The 9,072-nt window shown below is 44.0% G+C and overlaps 1 long non-coding RNA gene across 3 annotated transcripts; it reads left to right on the forward strand.

Annotated features, from left to right (window-relative positions):
* The first annotated feature begins 2,380 nt into the window (after positions 1 to 2,380).
* LOC138154192 (uncharacterized) lies at positions 2,381 to 8,275 on the forward strand. Of its 3 annotated transcripts, none has more exons than XR_011166567.1 (2): positions 2,381 to 2,699; positions 8,032 to 8,275. It is a non-coding gene; the product is annotated as an uncharacterized lncRNA (long non-coding RNA). The 3 variants fall into 3 exon arrangements; XR_011166568.1 differs by having other exon boundaries at positions 2,381 to 2,558; XR_011166569.1 differs by having other exon boundaries at positions 2,381 to 2,528.
* Positions 8,276 to 9,072: the final 797 nt, after the last annotated feature.

The following is a 9,072-nucleotide window of genomic DNA, read 5'->3' on the forward strand; positions in this document are numbered from 1 at the left end:
ACAGAACACTTCTCAAAGTGAGTCCCAAAACAAAGCTACACATCAGGGCTTATATAGCCTTCTCCTGGCTCAGAGAATGTAACAACCTTATTGACTCACTGGCCAATCAAGAAGTATCTACTGAAAAACAAGCCTCCCTCCCCAGGCTTCTGGTGCACTTTAGCCTAGGGGCAGGGAAGATCTTTAAAATTTACATTCGCATTACATAAGTGTCTGAGGCAGGATTTGAACTCAGATCTTTCTGACTCGACACCTAATGCTCCCCTATCCTCTGCACCACCTAGCCACTTGTGAGAATGGTAGCCTTTAAAAAGTGGGGATTGTCTCACTTTTGTATTTTTAGCCCCGATGCCTTATATTTACTGTTCAGTCATTTTTCAGTCATGTAAAACTCTCCATGACCCTATTTGGGATTCTCTTGGCAGAGATATTGGAGTGGTCTGCTATTTTTTGTTTCCAGTTCATTTTACAGATGAGGAAACTGAGGCAAACAGGGTTAAATGACTTGCCCAGGGTCATACAGCTAAAAAAGTGTCTGAGGCCACGTTTTAACTCAGGAAGTGGAACCTTCCTGACTTCAGGCCTGGCACTCCATCCACTGTGCAATCTAACTACCCAGTGCTTTATATAGTACTTGGCAAACAGTCGGGGTCTAATTAAGTTATGATTTTTTATTCCTTCTTTCTTTCTTTAATGTTGAATTAAATGGCAGACTCGATATAAAAGTATCGGATTGACATCCCAACCATTCTTAAATCCGGTGCCTTCCCTCTGCTGATTATTTTTTATTTATTCCGTGTATAGTTTGCTTGAACATATTTGTTTCCATGCTATCTTCCTCATTTGATTGTGAGCTCCTTGAGGGCAGGCACTGTCTTTCGTTTTTCTTTGTATCCCCAGTCCTTATCACAGTGCCTGGCACTTAATAAATGCTTATTGACCGACTGACTGCTTTAGTAAAGGCTGAGGGTTCCTCTGCTCACTCCAGCCCATCTAGGGCACAGGCAGGGGGATGGGTGGGGCCAGGCCAGCCTATATTCTGCCTGCATCAGTTCTGAATGTCCCGGCATGAGTTATTTCACAGAATCACAGATCTGTGCAGGAAGAAATCTTGGAGGTTACTTAGGCCAGCTCCCTCATTTTATAAATGAGGAAACTGAGACGTCAGGAAACCCAGTGACTTCCCAAGTTACGGTTTAGTTTTATGCATTTAGATTTTTCCTAAGTAGAACCAGAAAACTTTAATTTGGGGCTCACTTAGATTTCCCTTAGGAGAATGAGCTGGTCCAGGGTGCTGCTGATGGCGGGATGCTGGTCCTAGAAGCTAAACTCTACCCCTTCTTATCTGAAGGGAGGGGGATTTAGGGGAGCCTAGACTTTCACCTTGGACTCCGTAGCAGCTCCTGGACAGAGACAGCACATCTCCCCAGAGATTCCATTTCTTCAAATTAAACATCAACAATCCCCCTACGATTATAACATTTAGAACTGGAAGGAACATAACCCATTATCCATTTTAATCTCTCTCTCTCTCTCTCTCTCTCTCTCTCTCTCTCTCTCTCTCTCTGTCTCTCTCTCTCAGACTAGATCTCCCTGTCTTGCCTCGCAGCACTGCCCGTCTATCTTGCTTCATCAGTACAGAAGCTCTGACCTTCTCTGTCTCTTAGACTGTCCATTCCCGCTCTCAGATGCCTGGTGTCCCTCCATTTCTGCAGACTCCCCATATTGGGGCCAGACATAGTGTAGGACATCTGAGCAGCTTTAGCCCTACTGCAGCCCAGAACTCTAGAGCTAAATCAATCCCAGCTTCAGTTTCCCCAGGAGCTTGGACTACTGTATACAGATGTGTCCTGCCACACCCAGATCAACAGCCTCATCTTAAAGATATAGGGCCAAAACAATGAGACACACAAAGCAGCGAACAGCAGGCTTAGATTTGAACTCTGGTCATCTGCCTCCAAACCCAGGGCTCTCTCTGCATGACACACTGTCCCTCATCAACATTGTTACTGCTGGTGACTGAGAAACAAATGCATCTCCAAGGACAGCTGGCAGAGTACACTCAATCCCTTTCTATTTTAATATAAAAAAAACCCTTCTCATATCCCAAACACTTCGTATTTTTAGATTGTCTTGGTTAGAAAGAGCCTAACCCAGCCCACTGAGTTGTTTGGATTTTAGTGGTAACTGATGGCCTCAGAGATTGTATTGGATCAGCCCTCCCTCGATGCTTCCCAAATCCCAAATTATCGTGCTAAGTATAGCCCCTTTAGACGTGATTTGGATGCTTTTGGACACATTGGGTTATTGTTATGGAAAAAAATCATGTACTGTAACGGCATCATAATAGTTCTACATGCCACATGATCCACACAGGACACCCGAGACTGTAAGCCTTCCACGACAGATGGCGTAGCCCACTTGTTGCTGGACTTTCCAGACAGGCAAGTCTTCTGGCTGCCGCCTGAATGTGCCTTGGTCAGCACAGTCTCTCTGTCTTTGCACCAACCAGCCAGTCCCCAGTCAAGGTGCATACATACCCCTTCCTCTGACTTGAGGTAGACTTCAGCTGTCCCTAGCTCTCTTTTTCTTTAAGATCTCACCACAAAGTAACCTGGAACCACAGAAGGTTGGAGTTGGAAAGGGCTGCAGAGTCCATCTAGGCCATTCCATAACCGAACAAGACTCCCTTCTGTGCTGTAAGAGCAACAACAAACCCCAAACATTTAGATTACACTTTAGGATTTTCCGATACTCTACACACATCATCTCCTTGGATCCTCACAGCGACACGCAAAAGGTAAGGGCTATTGTTATTCCCATTTTACAGATGAGGAAACTGAGGCAAACTGAAGTTAAGTGACTTGGCCAGGGTCACATATGGGACCACTCAGCTCTTTCTGATGCCAGGGTCAGCACCAACCACTGCACCACCTGTAGCTTTTGCTCGAAGACCTTGAGGGATGAGGAACTTATGACCTTCTGAAGTAGCCTATTTCACTTTGAGGTATTTTTAATTATTAAGAATTTTTTTCATGGTCTCAGTCTGAAATCTGCCTCTGAAATTTTTCAATTCTCATCCACCTCTCCTAGTTCTTTCTGCCTTCTGGGGCAGCCTAATCCATCTTCAGCATGACAGGTATTCAAATATGGGAGGACAGTCATTGTGTCCTGCCTTCACCTCAACTAAATCTCTACTTTTTTTCAGGCTAAATATGCCAAGTTACTTCAAATGGTTCTCATGTGGCATGATCTTGGAACTTTCTAACCTCCCTTTTAACCTTCTTTTGGTCTCTGGATAGTCTCCAGCTAATCAAAACCCCTCTTAAAGCATACTGTGTTGAATTGAACATAATATTCTATATGTGGTCTGATTAAAGCAGAATACAGAAGGACTATTACCTCTTTATTCCTCTCTTAATGCAATCTAAGACTTCTTTCTTGGCTGCCCCATTAGATTGCTGATTCACTGGGAGCTTGTGGCCTATTAAAACCCCCAGATCTTTAGGCTTCCTCTAGAAAGCTATCCTGCTTAGCCCCAATCTACGCTATTCATTCTGTTTTTCTGTGTATCCTTATTATGTACTCAGTTTGCATTGTACTAATTTGTATTCCCTTTCAAGTTATCATCTATTTATTTTTATTTATTACATATTGCATATGTAATCTACCCCTATGCATGAGCCTGTTGTGATGTTATATGTTATATGACCACTAGGTGGCGCAGTGGATACAGCCCTGGGCTTGTACTCGGGAAGAGTTGGAATCTGGCCTCAGATACTCACTGACTGACTCTGTGTAACCCTATGAAAACCGCTTTGCCTCAGTTTCCTCATCTGTAAAGTGGGGATAACAACAGCACCGACCTCCCTGGTTGCCGTAAAGATCAAATGAGATAATATGTGTAAAATGTTTAGCACAGTGCTTGGCATTCAGTAGGTGCTTAATAAATGTTCTTTCCTTCCCTCCTTCCTTGTCCAAAGGCCAGCCTAGCTGAGTTAGAGGAGCTTCATCACCAGGGTGTTTACAGGACAATGATTTTTTCCCACAGCGCCTCTCAAAACACCATCCACTGCTTCATATCTGCAAATCCTTTCCTAACCACCTGCCAGTGCCGGACTCCCAGATTTGCCTTGTTTATTTCTATGTTGTATATATAATACAGGGCGCGCTGCTCTGGGCAAGCCCCTTGGCTGCTGGCAGCCACTGCCAAGGTAGACCAGGCAGGTTGCTTGTCTGCTGGACTCTTCTTAGGGCACAGTGTGTCTGGGCAGGACAAGCCGCTATCTTCCCTGAGCTTGCCAACAACAACAGCCTCTTCAGTGGGCGGCTGAAGCATTTTCTCCCCTGAGCTGTTAGCTTGGCTGGGTGGTACTGCACCCTTAAGCAGGAGTATTACAGCTCTCTTTTCCCAAGGTCGGTGACCCAGGGCTTAGAATGTGCAGAAGCCTCTTTCTTTTCTCTGACTCCTTCGAGTCTTGGCTGTGAGGCTTTGTCACCTCCAGGTAGCAAGGTGGGAGAGGTCATGCTTCTCCTGTTCAACTATCCTTCCAGGATAGAAAACTCCTTCCCTTACACATAATTATTTTTATACATTCTATTTCCTTGATAGAATATGAGCTTCTTGATAGAATATAAATACAGTGACTGGCACAGAGTAGGTGCTTTAACAATTAATAAGCGTTTATTAATTAAGCATTTATTAATTAATGAGTTAAATGAACACCTACTATATTCCAGACATTATGCTAAGCACTGTGGATGCAAATAAAAAACAAAGGAGCTCCTCAAGGAGCTTATATTCATTTTAAAATTTAAAAAAATGACCAAGCATTTATTTTTCTTCTTTCCCACTGGAAAAGAAAGAGAAACACATGACATAAATATGCATAGTCAAGCAAAATAAATCCCCATACTGGCCTTGTCCAAAAATGTGTGTCTAATTCTGCATATGTAGCCCCACATCTCTTTGTCGGGAGGTAGATGTGTCCTTATATTCTAATGAGGGAGACAACATATATAAATCAGAATAGAGATAATAAATGCAGAATAGCTTAGAAGATGGACATTAGCAGCTGGGTGGGTGAGGAGAGGCCTCTTGGAGGAGGTGGGTCTTGAGCTGAACCTTGCAGGAGCCAAGGATTCTAAGATTCAGAGATTGAAGAGAGAACATTCCAGGCATAGAAAACAGCCTGTGAAAAGGCATGGTGGTACCTGGATCACAGAGTGCATAGAAGGGAATGGGGTGTAACAACATAAATAGAATGCAAGGAAATTGGAAAGGGAGGAAGAGGCCAGGTTGTAAAGAGCTTTAAATAGCAAGAGGCGAATCTCTTGAACAAGCATTTATTAAGCTCCTACTATGTGCAAGGCACTTTGCTAAGCACTAGGGATACAAAGGCCCCACCCCCCAAAAAATAGCAGCTGTCAAATAACTCATAGTTTAATAAGGGAGACCACACTTGAACAACTATGTGCAAACAAGACAAAAATGGGAGAAACGGGAGATGATCACAGAAGGAAGGCACTGGCATTAAGTCACATCTTTTAAAAGGCAGGATTTTAGCTGGGACCCGAAGGAAGCCAGGGGAGACAAAGGACTGGAATATTTGATCCTGAAGGTGATTGATAAATGCTCATTGATTGATAAAATTCACAGAGCAGCTACAATTTACATCATTCCCACAAATATCACAACTCCTTGGCATTGATGTACTTATTCCCACCTAAGCCAATAAGCGTCCTGAGGGCAGGGTTCCTATTTTTTGTATATCTCTATAATATCTGATTATTCTTTGCCAGTTATAAATGCTGCCAGTCCTATTTTCTTTTCTTTTCTTTCTTTTTTTTTTTTTTAAAGCAATTGGGGTTAAGTAACTTGCTCAAGGTTACACGGCCAGTTATTTCTGGGTGTGGTGCTGAGTATCTGAGCCCGGGATTTGATCCAGGTCATCCCAACACTGGAGCCGGTGCTCTTACTCGCTGTTCTACCTGGCCACCCCAGAGAAGGGTCTTTTTCAAAGCTGCTATCTACCTTGGCAGTTTAGAAGTTCCTATGTTTGTTCTTTTTTTTTTTAAGCAATTGGGGTTAAGTAACTTGCTCAAGGTTACACGGCCAGTTATTATTTCTGGGTGGGTGCTAAGTGTCTGAGCCCAGGATTCAATCCCCAGGTCATCCCAACACTGGGGCCGGTGCTCTTACTCGCTGTGCTACCTGGCCACCCCTCCAGTCCTATTTTCAAAGCTCAAATTCAAGCCTAGTGTTTTTGCTGTCAGAGACAGGGTAACCTTGAGAGTAAAACATCAGAACTGGGAGAATAGAGAAGAGGTTTCAAGTTCCACCTCTGCCCCGTGGGTTGCCTGGTTTTGAAGATGCCCCAGATCTCAGGATACCTCTGGATGCTTCAGCTCCCTGGCTTCTTGGTGCAGAATGGCTCCTCCCTACCATGGGGGGAAGCTGGGAGGATCAATAAAGAACATTGCCAGCTGACTGGAGAGGTGTGATTGAAATTCTAGTGAGACTTAGATGAAGCAGAGTCTCTGGCTTTGGACTGGAGTTGCTCCAAAGGGCACTTGGTCATTGTCCTAGTCACTAGGAGGAGAGGCTGGGCTTTTCCCCAGGTGGGGATGGTGGTATGTATAGAGGGTTGGCAGAGGGTCATAGTGATGTGGTAGTGGCAGCAGTGAAGGGATGGAGTTAAACGTGGTGTTGGGAGGAGGTTAATGGCATGGGACTTAGGGCAGTGGTGGCCAGCTGCTAAGTAACATTCCTATCCTACTCCTGGACTCTCATCCAAGTGCCATCCCACAGGGCCTGGCAAAGTTCTTGTATAAAGTTCTTACCAATAATAGTGATACCCAGTGACAGGCTATTATGGGGAGTTGCTGGAGCTCCTTGGCAGGGGCAATAGTTGGACCACAGAGTCTCAGAGTTGTAAAGGACCTGAGGGGCAGATTGAGGTCCCCAAGAAGGCCCCCTATACTATACCTGCCAAATGGCCATCCGGTTTTTGTTTTAAGTACAAGGTTAACTGGGAATATTTAGACAAAAGTAAAACAGTCCCTTGCCTTTGAGGAGCTTACAGTGTGAGGGAGAAAATACAGACGCATATCTTGTTATTGTTCAGTTATGCTTGACTTTTCATGACCCCATTTGGGGTTTTCTTGGCAGAGACACTGGGGTGGTTTGCCATTTCCTTCTCCATTTTACAGATGAGGAAACTGAGGCAGAGTCAAGTGACTTGTCCAGGGTCACAAAGCTAGTAAGTGTGTGGGACCAGATTTGAACTTGAGAAGTCTTCCTGACTCAAGGCCCAGTACTCTATGCTCTATGGCGCCACCTAGCTGCCTTTAGACACATGTACGTTCATACAAAAGACAGGCACTAGACCCTGACCTGCGAATTAATTAATACAGGGAATGCCCAGATGGGGAAACTCCCTCTACCAATGTAGGCTGATCCTTCTGGGATTTAGTCTTAGAGAATGGTTTAGAGCACAGAGAAGTGCCTTGCCAGCCTCTCCCAGTCAGGATACATCAGAAGTGAGACCTGAACCCAGGTCTTTGTTATTTCTAGGCTGGCTTTCTATTCATCAGACCACACTACCTCTTGGGAATGTACAGAATAGAAACCAGGTGGCTGGGGAAGTAGAAGAAGAGGGGAGGGAGACACATTAGATGTTGAGAGATCAAGAAAGGCTTTAAGAGTAAATGAGAGACTGTTTATAAAGCCCTTAGCATAGTGCCTGGCCAACAGGGGACATTTCATAAATAAATGCTTGTCTTCCTCTTTCCCCCTTTATGTGAGCTAAGTTTCATAGTCATTCCACACTTCAGTCAGCTGATAAGTCGGCCCCCACTTTGGGTCCAATGTTTGCCCACGACAAGGGCGGTTGATGGGCTTATTTTTGCCATACAGGAACCCTTGCCTTCTGCCACTGATTTCATCAAGATATAATAGGGAAACTGAAAGATATAAAGGTGATGACTGACTTGGCGGCGTCTCTCACGTAATTCCAAATTGTTTTGCAGAATTGTTTGGATCAATTTGCAGCTGTACCATGAAGGCATCAGGGTGCCTGTCTTCCTACAGCTTCTCCAACTCCATTTCCGCGTTTATCATTGTTAATTTTCTGGGTATGATGCAAAATCTCAGAATTGTTTAAATTGCAACTTCTATTAATCCCAATGATTTGAAGTACTTTATCTGTCTGTAATCTTTTAACTTATTTTCCTGGCCACCTATCTGAAATAAATGCTGGTGTATGTATAAAAACTTAAGTTCTTTGAGGGCAGGGTCTGTTTCACATCTGGGTCTTTAAAAAATAATCCCCAGGGTCTGACACATAGTAGGGGCTTAACAAATGCTTGTAGGTTGCTCAGTTGAAAATAGTCTTCCTAAGTTATTGTTTAAAGCTGAATTCCATTGTGTGGACAAGTTTAGGAATGTTTATTTAAGGGTTTGAGAAGCTACTGGCAAGCCCATCTTCTACCCTGACATCTTCAGATTGGCAGAATCATTTCCTTGCATAAGCTACCAGCTGGGTGGTATGCCAGTTCAGAGCTTGTCTTCGATATGAAGTAGGCATTGATGAAGCTTTTTATCTGAAGATCACAAGGCCTGAAACAGACCCTGCATTTGTCCTGTGGCAGTGACTGCTGCTTCTCCTTTCAGGGGTGATTACCTGGCTTTTGCCTGGCATTTTCCCAACCTTGGAATGGGTCAAGAAACCAGAGGGTAAGCGATGCTTACCACCAGGGCATCTTCCTCATTAAACTGTATTTATCCTTGCTTTTGAAATGGAAATTGAGAATATCTCACACATTACTTTAAAGAGACAGGCAGACATCAGGATGAAGAGAGATAGAGACAGATAAAGAAGCAAAGCAAGAAAGCTGTCAAGAATCAGAGTCATATGGAAGGGAAAAGTGACAGAGATAACATAAGAGAGATGGACAGAAGCAAAGGCAAAGATGAACAGAGACAGAAGGTGAGAAGAAACACACAGAGATAAGGAGACAGAGAAGCAGAAAGTCAAAGAGAGACAGAGGAACAGAGACAGGTTGAACAAG

Source organism: Petaurus breviceps, unplaced genomic scaffold, assembly GCF_028583685.1.
Source record: "Petaurus breviceps papuanus isolate PSGF00001 unplaced genomic scaffold, PetGlider_PUasm1.0 91041, whole genome shotgun sequence".
NCBI lineage: Eukaryota > Metazoa > Chordata > Mammalia > Diprotodontia > Petauridae > Petaurus > Petaurus breviceps.